Genomic DNA, 19,019 nt, shown 5'->3' on the forward strand with positions numbered 1-19,019 from the left:
CAGCCAGGGGCCCATATCTCTCCTTGCACCGGGGCCCGTGACACACTAGCTCCCTGCTGCACATACTTGTGAGAGGGAACACCTTTTCTCTTTCCCCCGCCAGGTAGGTTTGGCCCCCATTTACACCGAGCCCCGGTGTCTCCTTCCTCTGACTTTATTTAGATCACAGCTGAATAGTGGGCTTGTGCATGTGAATAAGAATTAAATGAACATATATTTCCACTCCCAACACTGCATTTCGTCTTTTCTTCATTAAAGTTCATCTGTTTGTTTATTTGATCAGCTCATTAGACTAATACTGGGTGCAAGAACATTTTAGGATCTTTCAAACGCACCTGCCTTCCGTGGACCTGCAGCCTCATCCGCGAGCTCCACATTTCAGCATTCAAGTGCAGATTTGCGGCTCTGAGGGGGGGGGAGGACGACAAATATTATATTTATGGCGACCTGCTTCGGAATCGTCGTCTAGTAAAGGAATGGTCCAAGACCCTTCTCTTAAACCATGCCATTTTGGGCGCAGTGTTTTCTGAAAATCACGTACACTGGTGCAGCAGGTGCAGTGGCATCGGATCCCAGAGGCTTGGCGAGCCCATCGAACCCTGGCTATAGCTGTATTTTATAATGCAAACAGCAGCCAGGGGCCCATTTCTCTCCTTGCACCGGGGCCCGTGACACACTAGCTCCCTGCTGCACATACTTGTGAGAGGCAACGCCTTTTCTCTTTCCCCCGCCAGGTAGGTTTGACCCCCGTTTACACCGAGCCCCGCCGTCTCCTTCCTCTGACTTTATTTAGATCACAGCTGAATAGTGGGCTTGTGCATGTGAATTAGAATTAAATGTACATATATCTCCACTCCCAACACTGCATTTCGTCTTTTCTTCATTAAAGTTCATCTGTTTGTTTATTTGATCAGTTCATTAGACTAATACTGGGTGCAGGAACATTTTAGGATCTTTCAAACGCACCTGCCTTGTTTTTTGTCTGAACTGGGGTGGCTGAGTGAACTAAAGAATGGTGATGGATTAAACCCAGATCAGTTGACTGGGGGTGAGTGTTTGATTTGTTCAAACTCTCCGTCCATCATCCCCTTTTGTATCGCTTTGTTTGCCCTAAGTGTGGCAGGGTATGCTCAGACGTGAGTCCCTGGTTCACTTGGCCACTGGATTCAAGATAGCCTGGCTGATGAGGATTATGAATCTGATACCGGTCCCAGGATGCTTGTTTCCGGTCCAGGGAAGACATGGCTTGGCAGTTCGGGCTGGACTGTTCCCATGAGGCACAGGGTCAGACTGATTTGCATATAGCCATGTCTGAACTGGGGTGGCTGAGTGAACTAAAGAATGGTGATGGATTAAACCCAGATCAGTTGACTGGGGGTGAGTGTTTGATTTGTTCAAACTCTCCGTCCATCATCCCTTTTTGTATCGCACCATTCTCACCAAGCGGCAGTTAAGCAGTGGGTCTTCTGGTGCGAAGCAGACCAGCACAGCTTGACTCCGGGTGCGAATCCCACATTGGTTTAAGTAAGGTTTCAATAGTGGTTTCCATTCGTTCAGGAGTTTTTTACATGTGCAGCAGGTCCTCCGGTGCTATGCCGCGTAAGCTGCAAGTGGAGCCTGCTTGATCCTTGAGCCATTATGGGAGGTGCCCTATGCAGGGTAATGGTAATGGGCCTAGTCAGTACTTTAATAATTGGATTTTGCTGGTTATAAGAGTTCGGGGTCGTCCAGCCGTGGGCCCTTTTTGGTAGGGCAGCTTTGTCCTCGGCCAGTGATGGAAGTTTGACCGTTTTCCACACAGGTTTTTTACATGTTGAGTTGTAAGTAGGTGTTTTCCACAACCGATATAGCCCGTGTTGATCAAGCTATCTTTGAGGTCATATGAGGCAGGTGATGAAGCATGCTGTTGTAATTCTGACCACATGTAATGGTTAAGAGTTCCATGTGCAGATTTCCGGACTTTGTCCCAAGTGATATACGCTCCTTGTCTTGCCAGGGTTTGTTTTTGTAGGCCTAACTCCGGTCTTATCTGTGCGGGTGAGGTATATTTGGGCAAGCCAAAATGACTTCTTTACGCTATTATAGCTGTGCTGTCCAGGGCTGTTGAGTCTCTACCCCTCTGTAGTTCACTTCCATAGGCTATTGTTGGTAAAAGCTTGGCGCGTACAACTTGAGCTAGGGAAGAGACTGTGCGATATGTTTAAACATTGTGCATCCTGTTCTGAAGCCAATTTGATCATGCAGCAGCAAATTAGATGCTATGCAGTCAGATACAAGAGTAAATATTTGACAGTTATCCTTCGGCATCTAAAAGAGCTATGGGGTGGAAATATGCAGGCTTGTTTCAGCTTTCTTATTTATGAAGTGGGTATAATATCAACCCTTGCCATGAAGCTGGTACATTGCCTGACTGTACAACCAGATCGAACAAGGGTTTCAATCTTTTGATCCACGTCATTCAATTTTATTTCATTACAGAATGGAATCTTGTTGAGCCTGGTGTGGGTGTGTGTGGCTCTGGGTGTGTGGGTGTGTGTGGCTCTGGGTGTGTGGGTGTGTGTGGATCTGGGTGTGTGTGTGGATCTGGGGGTGTGGGGGTGTGTGGCTCTGGGTGTGTGGGTGTGTGTGGGTCTGGGTGTGTGGGTGTGTGTGGCTCTGGGTGTGTGGGTGTGTGTGGCTCTGGGTGTGTGGGTGTGTGTGGGTGTGGGTGACTCTGGGTGTGTGTGGGTGTGTGGGGCTCTGGGTGTGTGTGGGTGTGTGTGTGGCTCTGGGTGTGAGTGGGTGTGTGTGGGGCTCTGGGTGTGTGTGGGTGTGCGTGTGGCTCTGGGGGTGTGTGTGTGTGGCTCTGGGTGTGTGTGCGTGTGTGTGTGGCTCTGGGTGTGTGGGTGTGTGTGTGGCTCAGGGTGTGTGTGGGTGGGTGTGTGGCGCTGGGTGTGTGTGGGTGTGTGTGTGGCTCTGGGTGTGTGTGTGTGGTAGTAATTGCTGTCTGCTGAGCTCGTCCGTAGGGTACAATAGGTCTTACATTTGCGAGAGATTAAGCTGTTGGCAATGTAAATTACAATGCCATTTATTTATCTGTTTTCAAAACCAACACAAAAATAAATTTTTTGTCATTTACAATGCCAATAGCTCTAACTTTTGCAAAGGCGAAACCGTTGCATTGTAAATGCTTGTTAGTTCATCCTTGTCATTACAGACCGAAGCCAAGCATATCCAAATCCCTCCCCAAAGGTGAAAGCCTGGCTTGAACTTGTAGGCCATGAGTCCCCTGAACAGAAACAAAATCAATGCCAGATTGATTTGCATTTGGTTGCCCCCTCTCAGTAGTGGTGTAGTGAACAAAAAAATACACAATGGGCATAAATAAAGTTTACAATTATGTCAAGCCAGGGAATATATCGAGCTAGTAATTACAGGAGACATAGACTCAGCAAATGTAAATCAAAAGCCAAGAGAGGCATGGATATGCTTGACATTGACAAAGTCATATAATAATAATAATAATAATAATAATAATAATAATAATAATAATATTAATAATACTATTATTAATAACAATAATAATAATAATAATATTGTGTAATTTTATAGTGCTTGCTCTGCAACCTCTCCATTCATTGCCCTGCAATTAAAAGCTGCTACTATTAACCAACTATGGGGCATATTGTCAAGGGCCTTATCTCCGCTTTTTTGGCTTTAAAAGCCAAAAAAGCAGAGATAACGTTTTCGCCCTATTAACAAGAGGGTGATAACATGCATTAGCGCATATTAGCACCCTTTTACCCGACGCCTCCCTTTGCATCTCTAATGAGATGCAAAGTGGGCGTCACTGGGCAGAACAACCTTGTAAATATCGCTGATGTGCACATCGCGATATTTACAAGGAGGCCCAGGCATTTTTGCAGACATTCGTTTTTAGGGAAAACCATGGTTCTCGCCAAAAACTAACGTCTGCAAAAATGCTGACTTACCTATACTTTGTATTGGAATTGGACTATGCTGATACGATCACAGGGTAGTATCAGCAAGGTGATCACAGTTTTCCATGGAACATCGGTGGAAAATCCGCGATGTTCCATAAAAAACAAGCTAATGCTGGAATAATTATCGCCATTGCGCTATGCGTTGTTAATACAGAGCTAGCATGGCGATAATTATCAGCGATAGCCGGCGATAACAATTCTCACGCTAAGAACGGCCAGCGATAATTATAGCTGCCTGTTGATAATATGACCCATACTGCCTTAGAACTCATTCTATCGCATTTGACAGGATAGAATGCAGATATAACCCACCTGAGAGTCAAACATGTGACCCTCAGGCAGGGCCGGCCTTTAGCTTGGGCGAGCTGGGCCCAGGGCGCCAATATTCTGAGGGGCGCAAGGAGCTGTGTGCATTGAGGGTATGCCAACAGCAGTGCCCTTCTCATCTTGCTTCAGCCTTGTCCCTGCCTGTTTGTTTCTGTCTGATTTGCCAGTGTAATGTGTTTTTAGTCCTTCATTATCAAAGGGCGGGCGATGTTTTTAACACCCCTTAGCCACCTTCCTTGAATCCCTTCACCCTCTGACCCCTTCTGGTACAGGTCAACAAAACCATCATCTGCGTGAGGCAGCTGAGGTATCTGTGCTTTAGCTAAGCTGGTGGATGTCCGGGGATGCTTGTGTTCAAGGACCAGTCACTGATCAGCTAGGGACTGACCAGTGAACACAGAAGAGACCCCCTGCGGCCTCATTTAATTCACTACCATTAGTAAGGGCAACATATTTCTCTACGCCCAAGCCCAGGGCGCCATCTTAGCAAAGGCTGGTTGCACAACGTTTACGGCAATAAGTGGTAAACTCACCAAGCTATTGCTTCTGTTGTTGTAGATTTTACAGTTAAAGGGTTCAGTTAAGGAGGGTAAGCGTTTTCTTTGATATCATAATCATAACACGGAATGTTTTGTCAAGTGTGTTTTCTTACATCAACCCATTTACAAACAGTGTTGAAAGCAGTGGATATCTTATCTGCCCACTTCATTGAACCACTAGCCCAGACAAAGGGCAACAGTTTGTGTTCTCCAGGATGGCCGAACCTCTGCGAACTCTGCCATCAGGAATTGCGGGCATTCCAAACAGGGGCAGCCTCTTTGACCACAGTCCCCAGAGCAGACCTTCTGTCAACGACTACAGTTGAAACCATGGTGGCCATGGCCAGAAAATTCTTGGAAAATCCACGAAGTGGAGGGAAAAATCTGGCATCATATTGGAGACTTAGCTATGTGTATCTTGGAGATAGAATCCTATTTAGAAATCCCATCATGCCACCATGGTAAGGTAGAATGGCTGCCACCTGCCAACAATGCACGTATTGGGTGGAATAATGCTTGCCAAAATGAGAAACATCTCTATCTTTGATATTACTTTTTGTGCCAAAGCAGCAGTTTAGCGACCAGGCCGCTCCCTTAGACTTACTTCGATATTGTCATAGGGACATGCATCCAGCATCAGAGTCGGCACCTCCAGCAGCAGCCCATCATACTTCTTTCATGATGAGACCAGTGCTTAATTTGTCAAAAAAACAGTAAGTGTCAGGGCTCTCGTAAGGAGGCTGCTGCAGCTTGCACCACACATTGCCCCTGCTATGCTGCCAATGATAGTAAAAAGACACTAGTCACACTTCTACAAGAGTGGCAATTCGTACTATTTCAGGTCCCCAGTACAATGGCTTAGGTGGCAGTTAATAGTCATTTTTAAGGTATATTGAAATAATAATTCAGTTGTTGTGGTCGTCTCTAAATTAGCCAGAGAGCACCGCCTTGTGGCAGACTGCTGCAAGTGCTGGTGTTGACAATTAAGTGCTGTTCTAAAGCAATAGAAAACACTGACTCAAATTAAGCACTGGAAGATTGTCCCAGTAGCACCAGTCATTTAGTTTAGCATTAGTTCAGATTTCCTGGTCAACCAAGTAATCTGGGTGACGTTTATAGGATTTGTTACACGCCACTGCACTCAGCTTTTAGATATATGCATTATGTTGTTTTTAAACCTCTCCCCTCTTGAAGGACTGTGTCAGCATGAAATGCAATGGAGACCGGCAAATGGAATGATTTAATGATATGGTAGTTTATGAACTAAGATCGCCAAACCACAAAGAAAGAGCTTGCTTTTAAATGTAGTGTGATGAATAAAACTGGAAGCATTGATAATGGATTAGTTGTTGAATCATTTTGTGCATTTAAAAGGTGGACAAAAAGGAAGGATTTACTTTGATTAACCTGTAGGTACACACAGCAGTTGAACATAGAGTCACTAATCAAAACTAGATAATTGCCCCATTTGTTTTTTAATTTGCCGCACACCTACGTTCGCAGATGCTTCTCTAGCAGACACACTAAAGGGCATTTCATTTCTGCTACAATTTTTGCCAACTACGATGCACCTACCTCTAAGCTCTTTGATGCCTTTACACTCCACTCCTCTACTGATATTCGTGATCCATTGGCCCTAGAGAAGAGTCCCAACACCTACTCCTCTAAGGATCTCTCGCTGCCGACATTATGGTATGTCTTGCACACTTTTCTGCAGATCGTTGAAAAGTATATTAAAGTCTTCAAGGTCACATGGGTAGGAGAAGAGAGCATTTACTATGTGTATTATTTTGCCACAGTCTTGCATGAGTGTTTGGCTGGGTCTTCATCATGAAGTCTGCTAACACATGGCCGAAGTTGCTGTACATCTCCAGTGCCAGTACACCAGTAAACTTATATGTCCTCTGGCTGCTGGTAGCCATCTTGGTGAAGTCAGAAGATTTGCCATTGAAGAAGTTGCAAGGTGGCAGAGGATGCCAATATATCAACCCTGGTGGTCTGAAAACACTGTGTTGCAAACAAAATGCCCACCTCCTTGCCTGCTTGGCATGAAAATGAAGAACAAAGGTGGCAATAGGAGTCACCAAATGTGCTGTTCTGGCTCCTCGTAAGTTTCTTAGTGTGTCTCCACAGTTTCCAACACTGTAAATGCTCTGTTTGACTGCGAGCACCATTGTTGTTGTGTTCAGAGCACAGTGTATGTTTTGGCACCTAATATCTATCTCATATAATAATAATTGCACAGAGCATGTTAGGATGGCAGGAACAATTGAATTTCACCTGACAGAATCAGTATTTAAAGACTGTGCAATTAAGGTGCCATATTCCTCCCACACTGAGAGCCAAGGACAAGTTTTCAAGCTTGTCTAATAAAATAAAGTGTCTTGAATAAGCAGCCGGGCTGTGTAATCCAAAATCACCTCCCAGCTACAAAATGTGGGGGAGGTTTCCATGAGAATCTGGCATATTTGAAGTACATCAGCCTTCGGCAAAGTGGCACCCGGAAAGGCAATGCAGTGGCCTAGTTTTTAGGTCTTGCCTGAGCCAGCGCATATGTTGCTCTGAGAGACATTTAGTAAGCGGGTTTTGAAAGTGCTACTACAGGCTTTTGGTGGCCTCAAGCTTGCGGTTAGATGCACGGGCGCAGCCACCATCTGTCTGTCCTCCGTCACAGGTCATTAAGTGCATCGTGATCGCGATACCTTTCACTTTCACGGCCCTCCACAGCGCAGAGGCACTGTCTGGGTCTCCCCTCGCTCTGCCTGTGTGCGCGCGCACCACTTCAGTGTTTATTTACATTTTATTTTTGCTCGCGCCCACACACAACTTCCGGTCGCGGCCGCACGTTTTCGTTTTGCTCACGGACAATGCTTGTTTCTTCTTCTCCTGGTGCCCTGCATGCTAACTTCGATCGCCACCCTGATGAGCAATTATCTCCTATATGCAGCTTTGTGGTGCACGTTTTCTCTTTTGCTTTCTCTTTGGTTTAATGCGGCAACCCTGTCCAGCTGTACTGTAGAGCTCTGCCTCCCTCACCAGGCATGCTGTGCCACCACTGACCTTCCCAGCCGAATAGGCCCAGGTTGCTTGCAGCCGTTATTCAGTAAAAACAAGAAGTATTCACACGGTGCACGTGCGTCTAATCACAGGAGAGCCCCCTCATTTGTTACCCATCACACGCTTCGTGCAGCCCGCCTCCTCTGCATTAATTAAATTGAGTTGTGAAATGGCTAGTGACCGTGCATTAGAACATTAAAGGTTGCCTCCCTCTGTCTTCAATCGACCCTCTCAAAAATGGGACATGGCTGAATTTAGCTAAATCTACTGGGAGATATGACGAAAAACCAGGACTTTCCCCTCAAAACTAGGACTCCTGGCACCCCTCAGAGGAGCATGTCCTTGTGAGACTTGTGGTGTTTCTCTTTGCCTTTCCAGCGTACCGCAGCTCCACAGGTGAGTGTGTGTTGTGCTCTCTGTGGTCAAAGGCTTCCTCATGACCCGCACACTTGTCCCCGAATGTGCATTCTACGCTGTACGGGTGAGTGCAGTGTGCTCAGTCATCGCAGAGCTATCTCTCAGATTACGCACCTGCTGCAGCCCTCCACTTTATTTTCCCTCTCCATTGGATTAATGGGAAAGATATGAATCATTGTGTACTATTAGATTAATTCCAGCTCAGCCTCAGATTATATCTGCGCGCGTTCGCCTTTTGATGGTGGACTTATTAAAATGAGCTCAGAGCGGGCACCTGCCACCGTGAATAATTAATGCACCTTCTGGGATGGAATTTTGTTGAGTACACTGCATCCCAAAATGCGATGCAGTGCGCGCAACGAAATTCGTTTCATTTATTTAAATGTTTACTTACCTGTAAAACTCCGTAATCCATACATTACTACCCCCACCCTGCCCCTCCCCCTCCCCACGTCATCATCCTGCATTTAGTCCCACTGCCAGCCGCGGCTGCCTTTGACGAGCATTAAGGCCATAGCATAGCAGCAACTACAAACATCATCTTCAATATAATGATCACCCACCAACAGATCCAATTCCAGGTGTGCGTTGAGGAATGTTGATTATATCCCTGGCTAGGGAAAGATTAGCAGCTTAGGTTAACATCAACAGATACTTGTAGCACATACAGATCTCGACGAAGGAGAAATTATTCTGGCAGAATGGATCCAAATCCTGATTCCAGGAAATCTGGCCAGAAATACAACAGCTTGTGCTTACCCATTAAAACTTGTATAGCTAAACACCATTACAAGAAGTTAAAATGTAGAGATGTTATTTGAATAAAATGTTTCGTTAATTTCTCAAATCAATGTTTTTGTCAAGAATACCAACTTCTAATTGATGATGCTAAGCCTGGTCCACACACTCCTGCAGATTGACCATAGGGTGGAAATTACTAAGGCAGGGCAATGTTCTAGGGTAGACAGCACCCAAGGAGATGAAAGATGTAACCTTCAACCTGAAATCATTTCAATGGTTCCTTGTCGGGTACAGAATTACATTTAAAGATCTAAGCATGATGTACAGAGCTTTAGGTGACACCAGACCAGAGTACTTACTAAGTTTGTCCTGCACTGCATACCCACTGGCCTACTCAAATACAACAGCCCAGGGACAATCAGAACAAGTGCACTGACAAGGCACAAGCATGGCAAAGCTCCATCCGAGCTCAGAACACTGCCAACCCTTCAATCCTCATGAAGAGGCATTACAAGACTCTTTTTGGAAGCCTTCCTCATCTGAGGTTGTCCTACTGGGACAGATAGACCCTACTCTCCTAACAGGTAGGGGAGCATTCCAGACAGTTAATCGAAACCAACCTAATCTCGCTCAGAAGAGATCAAACCACACATGCCACAGTTTACTCTCCTTACCACCTGATTGGCTGGGGGGTTGTAACCCCAGAATTAACCATCGGGATGGGAGAGCGACCACACAAGCCCAGACATTGAACAGAATTGGATGGACGGGCCTAGTGTTGTACAGTGCAAGGTGACCTGCTGGCAATACACAAAACATGAAACATAAAATAAATGAACGAATGAATAAATAAACCAATGAATAACTCAATAAATAAAAACACACACTTTAATTTTGGGATAGCTTATTGAAAGGAGAGAAACAGTTGAGGAGTTTCAAATGTAACCTGGGCAAGACCAAGGGGTGCTGAAAATGAATGATTGCCGTGCAATACCAGGTGTATGCGCCGCCACGTAATTAGTGGGTGCCCTTCACCTTACACGACCCTCGCTGAGGTTGCTGCTTTTCAAACGTCTGCATTTTGAGGTTTGAACTGAAACGGGCTTCGCTAAGATGAGTGACAGTATAAGAAACCCCTGTCAAGCATCGGACAAAGCACGCGATCACTTGAGAGGCGCGCGGGAAGCCCGCGCCAGTCCCTGCCAAGAATGCGGCCCTGTCCCCGCGCGTCGGGGCAGATGGAACGTTACATGATACTCTCTGCTCGGATGCGCTTCGGGAGAAACAAAGCCTCGGCCACGCCAGACTTGTTTTGTGTAATTATTCGTTCAAAGTAGAAACTGGCTGCAGTTAATCAGAGAGCCAGCCACATCAGGTTCCGATTTTTAAGCAACGAGGAAGTTGTTTCACACCAGAACTGTTAACAATTAAGCGTCCTGGTCCCGGGTTTCCCCCCAGGGAGCATCGCTTTGGTTTCTTCCTCAAGGTCGGTCAGAAGTACTCTCTTGACGCACGGCCTTCCTTCCTGTGGACATGGGGCCTTTCACGTGAGACTTCAGAGGCCACTTTTTAGCCCACCCTGGACCACACAACGTGGGGCTGTTTCCCAGACCAGGAGTGTAAGTTTAGTGAGAAGTATGTTCGATGGTCAGTTGAAATATGGCCGTGATTTCCACACAGGGAGGGTGTGGGAAGAAGGAAACATGCAGAACTTTGAGGGCCATATTATCAAGAACGGTGATAACATTATCGCCGCTTTAGCGGCGGGAAACTGTCGCTAAAGCAGCGATAGGGGGCTTGATAATATGCCCTTGTGAATTCCCATAGAAGCCCAGGTTTGCACCAGAATCTGGACTTCTATGGGAATTCACAAGGGCATATTATCAAGCCCCTTATCGCCGCTTTAGCGGCAGTTTAAGCGGCGATAATGTTATCGCCGTTCTTGATAATATGGCCCTCAGTTCTGTAAAATCAATGCTTTATCGGGAGTTTGTTCGTGGAAGAGGTAGTATTTTTTTGTAATGTTTCTGCAAGAGTGTTTATTATGAGACTGAGGGCATTATTCCAAAAGGGAGTTGATGCCTGACTAAAAGTGGGAGTTCCTGGGAACATGTGGAGTCTTCACTGAAAGTACTGTAGGATGTTTTGTGTATAACAGGGGACTCCAACCTTTTCTGTAATAAGAGCCACTTATGATCAATTAAAATAATCCTGAGCTACCACCAATGTTTATGTTTTATATTGACTGGTTTTGACAAGATTACTTTAGTAGCCACACCATTCAAGATTAAAAGCCATGACCATCTCAGTGCATCAAGCACAGTTGCCAGCAGCAATGTAAAAAGATGCTTTTTCAGTTTGGAATGCCTTTACATAGGTAATAATAGATATTGGCTATTGTGTGAATGCCACTGGCACCAAGGTAATGAGTAAGATTTAAATATATTTTGAAAATTCAACTATTTTTCTCCAAACATCAGCTTTTTAGTTCTGAAAATACACTAATTTTTATCTTTAAAAAAAAACTATTTTCAGTAGTGATATAGATATACTAACTAAGAAGCAAACGTTTCTAATTTAGTATGTTGGGCTGGACACAGGAGAGCTACTTACAAGTAGCTGGAGGGCTACCAGTAGCTCACAAGCTACTTGGAGAAGCTTGATGTTTAACAACACTGGGAAATTGGGCTGAATTGAAATACCTGCACTGAGCGAATGAGCTGTGAAAGCTGCAAAAAGAGGTGCACTGCAGAGAGCTTCCAAAACCACACATTGGTGGAAATATACTCAGGGCGACTCGAATTATGCGACAGGAGATAACCAAATTATGCACCAGCGTTGAGTAAATTATGCAGCAAGAAAAGGAAAATGATGCAGCATAGTGTGGCACATTTTGTAATAGTATAACTTCATTCTTTTGTCATTTTTAAACTTGGTAACACTGTCTGGGCATTGGTCACACCTCATTAGTACCAGTTTAATACCCAAATATGGCAACAAGCAACAGAAACGTGACCAGTCCAGCTTTGCAGCGGCCCTTCCACTGCACTGCAACACGTATCGCTGCATTTTTAATAACTTTCAAACGATTTGAGCTACAATTTTGTTTTATCTGCTGATTATGCGGCAGATTGGTTATGTGGCAAATGTGGCAAATCTATAATTATACAAAAATCGCTCCGGCCACACAATCACATAATTCCAGTAGCCCTGCAGATACTGTACTATAATAGAGACAAACAAGCTACAATGTTCACATGGAAACATCCACAGGAAGGGCCGTTAACAACTGTTTGACATCTTGTCAGGTTCTTCGTTAGGGTGACCACCTTAGATAAAGTCAATTTCTGCACAGTAACTGTATAAATTCAGGACAAAGGGTCAAAATTCAGGACAAAATTCGGGACTAAAGGTCAATTTTACTGACACAGTGGAGGTCACATGCTATTATATAAGTAAGTAAATAGACACCCTCAAGTACAAGTCATAATAGGTTTATGTTCTATGGTCTGTATAATATATAACAGTATTGCTCATACATGTATATGGAACTTGATTTGTTTAAAAACTAGCAAACATGTACACTAAGCACAATTTGGCCACCAGTTGTCACAGGATTCTGCCCCCTTAACATGAAGGCTAGTACCAGAAGAAGCACGCTTTTGCTGAACATGGACCCATGGGCAGCAGAACTATTAATTTCAGGTTTTGATTTTGAAAGAGTATTTTTTATCAGAAGCAGCAGCCTTCTGAGGTTCTTTCGGCCACATGCATCAATGTTCCCGTTTGCGAATTCTTAATTGTGAAAATTAAGGAATCGCAATTAAGAATTTGCAAACGGCTGTGCATCAAGAAATCGCAAATGTTTTTGCGATTTCTTAATTTTCCTTAATTGCGATTCACAATTTGCGAATCGCAATTAAGGAATCCCTTTCCATTGATTCCTATGGGCCTAGAGGCCCATAGGAATGAATATGAAGGCATTCTCATTTTGCGATTCGCAATTAAGGAATCGCAAAATGAGAATGCAATTTCAAGGGTGCAGGGGGGTCCAAAGGACCACCCCCTGCACCCCTGAAATGTACCTTTAAGTACATTTTTCACACACACATGCCCCAAGGGCATGTGTGTGTGTAAAATGAAACTTTCAAAAATGCACTTATGTGCACTTTTGAAAGTGTTCGCAAATTACCATGAAGGTTAACTTCATGGTAATTTACCACTACCTATTTGCGATTTCGCAATTTAAAAAAAATCATGCATTGCATTTAAGAAATCGCAAAATTGCGATTTCTTAACCCCTTCGACGATCATGACGAGCTCAGCTCGTCATGAGGTACACCTCTTGTACGCTCATGACGAGCTGAGCTCGTCATGAACCGCGGGTTTTAAAAACTTCAGTGCACAGCGGGAAAATGCGCCGCACGCATGGTGTTAAATGCAATCGCAATTTGGGAAATCGCAAATAAATTGCGATTTCTTAAATTGCGAAAAAAGCAAAAACCTTAATGCATCCCAAAAAAGGGATTTGCATTCGCACACGGCCGAATTTTGCGTTTCGCACCGTTTGCGAATGCAAAAACCCTTGATGCATGTGCCCGTTTGTTCCCAAGAGAAAAGAAATAGAAATCTATGCATGAATGTTTCACATTAATGTGGAGAGGGACAGACTGAGTGAGAAAAAGATAGAAATGTGTTTTGTTCACTAATTACCGCATACATGTCAACATTTTAGAAGGGGAAAGTGGGATTTTTTTTTAAAAATAATCAAGAGAAGGTAGTTCTCCCACTGACTTCTATTGAGGCCTGCAATGGGTCTATTTTCATGTACTGGACCTAAATGTTAACTTACCTGTCAGGAGCACGGAGAAAGCTCCATGGCAGGCAGAGAGAGCATGAGAAAAATGCTGTGCAGTGGCCTGCAGGAGCAGGTTACTGGCAGTGCATACTCTGAGTCACACAAGACCAGACCCTGTCTGCAGAAGACTGACGAGGAATCGAGTTGTTGCTTACAGGAATCGGGAAGCGGGAGACTAGCCTTGAAATTGGTATTCTCCTGCCTGAATCGGGAGGGATGGGTACTCAGGGCTCGAGTCGGGGTACCACGCGGGTGGATGGCGTTCCCCCATTTATTTTACCGGGGGACGCCATCCCTCCAGCCAAACAACTGGACTTCACTCTTTGGCCTCTCTGGGACATATAGCTCGGAGCTCACAGCACGCTGATCGCGCACAGACTTCTCAGATGCAATCACATCTAAGGGGTGAGCGAGGGCAGGCAATGAGCCCGATGGTGCAAGCCACCTTTCGTGACGTTGCTTCCTGTTGTGGCGTCACTTCCGGTGACAGCGTCCCCCCACTTCTTTTTTTAGGACATGTGCCCTGATGGTACTGTACCCACAATGTTATTTCCTTTCTGCAATCCTATCTTTTTTTAATTGTACAAGTCGTATGTTTTTCACTTTTAACCAGTTGTGCGCTATACGAAGCTACAAAATAAAAATGTTAGTTAAAATCCGAGGTTAAGCATATACTCGTGCCTCTCCTTATCCTTTTGTCATTTAAGAATTACCCCATGACACTCCTCGATTTAAACCCACCATTAATGATTGTGGTGGGTCCACCTTTGATTGAACAACATTTCATCCTAGCAGCAGGTAGGAGAGTTTAAAGAAAGCAAACAGGCACATAACATAAGTGCTACATGATATGCATTTGGTTTATTTGCAGATTGGTTAAAGGGTCATGTCTTAATACAGGATCATCAAAGGCCAGGAAGCAGTTCAACATTTTCCAGCATCAGAGAGAGAGATGCACAAGAGATGCACACAACACAGAGTCACACAGTGAGAGAGACAGAAGCAAAAAGATGAGAGAGATGTAATGCGGAGACAGACAGGCACAATAGGAAGCGGGACATGTAGCAGAAAGAGAAATAAAGATGCCTTTGTTTACTAACGTATCCTACTCTCGAGTGCTTAATTTGTAAAATAATAAAAAAGCCAGGATCCAAAGTTTTGCTCAGAAGCCACTGCCATCAAAGGTCTGGGTGCTGAATACCAAGGCTGTGTAGCCTTGATTCTACCTCATGCCTCTTAAATTCACCCTGCCTCTTTGTCTCACTCTTGCAGGTTCTTTTTCATTTCTGCTTTCTCACTTTGCCGTTGCCTTTTAATCCTTCTCTTCCTCCATATTTTCCCCTTCTATTCTCTCTCGCCTGCTCTGAATCAAAGTCTGTTGAGAAAAACTAAGTGCTGGTCCCCAAAAACGGGTGCTGGTGGACCCAACTGGCAAATGCCAGCTCAAATTAAGCACTACTGCCCCTCAATGTGGTTTTCTACATCTAATACTTTCTTTTTTGTTTTGCTCTTTTAACAGTGTACAGTGCTCTGAATGCCAAAGGTATAAGTGTGCGCTATACAAAGCATGAAGGGGCAGATTTATGTTAACTGGCACATCGCCAGTGATGCGCCAGTTAATGTGCGCCACAGTGCGCCACAGCTCCGCCACCCATGGTGCGGCGCACCATGGTGCAAGGCAGGGAAGATGCGTGACGCATCTTTCGGCGTACGGGCGGCGCATTGCTGGAGTCATGTCGCAAGTGCGACATGACTCCTGCAATGCACAGGGGCCACCCCTACAATGCATGGTGCGTCACCCTTACGCCTGCTTCAAGCAGGCGTAAGGAATTGACGTAGAAAGTGACTGAGTGAAATCTCATAGGTTTCACTCAGCCACTTTTAGGAGGCGTTCCTGCGCAGGAACGCACCCCCCCCCTCCGCAGGAACGCCTCCTTATGGCACAGGGCTTTCCAACGTGACGCATCTCCTAGATGCGTCACGTTGTAAATAGGGCGCATTGTTTGCGCCGCCGTTGCGTCGAATTAAGTGACGCAATTGCGGCGCAAAGAGGCGCAAGGGCCTCATAAATCTGCCCCATACTATTTTGAGTGAAAATCTGCTTTAAGCACATACCCTTCCCCCTTTCAACTTTTCCCCCACCCTCTTCCTGTAACACCGTTTTCGCTGCAGCTAATAAAGCTTAAATTAAGTAAATAGACGGTACATCGCCTCTATGATATGAAGACGCATTTGTAGTCTGTGTGAGTCTTCATATTAGTCCTGGACCAGTTCAATATTTGACACCGCTAATGAAGAAACATGAACGTTTTTGCACAAAGAGGCACAATAGAGAGAGACGCGCACTTTAAGGAGAGAGAGAGAGAGAGACATAATACAAAGAGAGGAAAGCACAATAGAGAGAAAAACAGAGAGATAAAGGGAACATTAAAGAGAGACATGCTTAATGCTAAACAAAGCCACGAGGCAGAGATCGAGTGCTACAATTAGAATTGTGTAAAAACCTATCAAGGGTGACGGTCTGCCGTTAAGCCTCGGGCATTTATTTATGGAGGGCGGAAGGAGCCGCAGCCGAGACAGGTCTTGTAACAACTTTTGTTATGACTCTGACTGGCTGGTCCAAAGGGCATGCCAGAAGAGGAGCATGCCATTCGGGTTAGTCCTCTGGGAATCAGTAGTCACCTCATAGACAGGTTTAGGTTTAACCCAAGCAGTTCTGAACAAAAAGAAGTTCGCTGAAACAGGATGAAAACTACAAAATATGACCATGGACCATCCTAAAGAAACTTCAGGGCTCACTTAACAGGGCCAGTTGCACCATTTGAAGTGTGTTGAGAGATAGTATTGACTAGTTGGCATATTTGCCAATCCTAGGCCAACTCACCTCAGTGTTCACAGTCTAGGACGGCCATTGGATGACGAACGGGCCACATGATTGGCTGTCAGTTTGAATCTTTAGAATTGAGGACAAAAGTTGTTCATGAAAAGCTTCATTACGGACAAGGGAATCTGGGTGCAAATTACGGGCTGTCCATGACAATTAGGGACGGGTGGTCACCCTATTCTTCGTGTAAGGAATCCACACCTTTCTGTCTCATTCCAGTCTGTGTAGGTGGAGGAGAAACCCAGCTCCGAGAGAATAACCTCTTGTTCTAACATTGTATGAAAATAGGTGTTAGATTGGAGCTTTACTTACCCATACGCCTCTTGGTTTTACAGGTTCTTTCTGTGACAGGCTTCTTGTTGTAGGACAGGCTGGGCTGTTGATTTTCCTCTCTGCTGGATAGGGGAAGTTGATTCATTGAATTCAGCCATGAATAAGTGATTCATTGAGTCGTTGCAGGATTAGGGCATCAAGTTTAATGTTTGCAGTAGGCCTCTGTATTACCTTGAAGGCAGTTAATTTACTAAAATACCAGAGTGAGTCCTCTTCGATTGGTACCGGTCCCCAGATTACGAGTTTTCAGTATCGGGCGTAATCCATTAGTGGCATGGTGCATGCATGCAGAAGGGCAAGTCTGCCTACAGAAACAGCCTTTACAACTAAAGTTTTACCACACAATGCCTTTGCGACAGATGGTACGTTTAAATCCCATACCTTTCCCACACAAGTACGTGTGTTTTTTAATAAAATAGTTAATGTTATTTTTTTTTAAAGGGTTGAGGTGCGGGTAGTGGGAAACAGCAGTGAGAGTAATTTTAGGGTGTGGCGTGGGGAGTGGTAAAGGGAGGTTAAGAGAGAATTAAAAGAAGATGGCTTGGGGGATCCATATAAATAAAAAATAAACTAAAATAACAAATGTTAATGTGGCGTTATAGTTAGGTGACAATGTCAGTTTAAACATAAGGTTCTAAACTTGAAAGAACACTGAAATTCACCAGCTATGGTAATTTCAAGTAACTAGAACTCGCCTTCAAGCCATGCACAATGTGTTATCAATGGTGTCATTTCAGATGCAATCAGTAATGTTATCAATGATGTCATAGAACATGTCATGAGAGTTGTAATATGTGAGGTCATAAGCAGTGCATGGTGAGAGTGCAAGTTATAGTTACATAAAATAACTATAACCGGTGAATTAAAAAAAAACTTTTTTTAGTTTAAAACATTACGTTTAAACTGACATTATCATCTAACTATAACCATTGATGACCACACATTGCATGGTGGTGTAAGTTCTCCTCTGCTGTTACAAGTACAGTGTCCCAATTTGGTGTACCTTATCCTGTTGGTTATGGTGCTTCCCATTCATGTGACTCTGCTTGCTCCCTTTCTCACTAAGTTTGCGTTGCCGCTACCCTCTCACCAGACGTCGCCTTCTTTACGGAAACCTGGACATCGCCACAGCCACCCCTGATGGATAAAAGATCCAGAGGAAAGACCGCCCCAACCGCCCAGGAGGAGGCCTCGCCATCACACACAAGCTCTCCGAATCTCAACCTCAACCACAAATGACTCCCTCTCCACCACCAAACTCCTTCACTTCCAGATACAGACCAGCCTTAGAACCACCCTTCGTGGCACCCTCGCTTACAGATCTCCCGGACCTCACCCCTCATTTTCCACTACCATCGCCGACCTCATCGTCCCCCCAAGCGATCACCTCCATGGACTACATACTCATGGGAGACCTGAACTTCCATATCGACAACCCCAGCAACCCCAATTCCACCACCCTCCTGGACAACCTCGCTAACATCGGCCTGAAACAGCTTGGCACAACGTCCGCCCACAAGGCAGGACACACCCTCGACCCCATCTTCGCTGGAGGTAACAACATCTGTTTCAGTCACACCATGCAACCCCCCTGGAAGGACCACCACTGCGTCCACTTCAATGTCGACAAACTCACTGCCCACAAAATGGCAACACGCCCTGCATGTAGAAACTGGAGCAAAATCACTGAGGAGCAGCTCAACCATACCCTCAACCACAAAGCCCCCTCCACCTAGACCGACGCCAACCTCACAGCCAAAGAACTCCACAGATGGATCTCCAACTGCGCTGACGAACTCGCACCCCTAGTCAATTCCAACAGACAGCGCCCCAGGAAGGCCAACTGGTTCACCACTGACCTCCAAGAAACCAGATGCACC

This window comes from Lissotriton helveticus, chromosome 4_1, assembly GCF_964261635.1.
Source record: "Lissotriton helveticus chromosome 4_1, aLisHel1.1, whole genome shotgun sequence".
Taxonomy (NCBI): domain Eukaryota; kingdom Metazoa; phylum Chordata; class Amphibia; order Caudata; family Salamandridae; genus Lissotriton; species Lissotriton helveticus.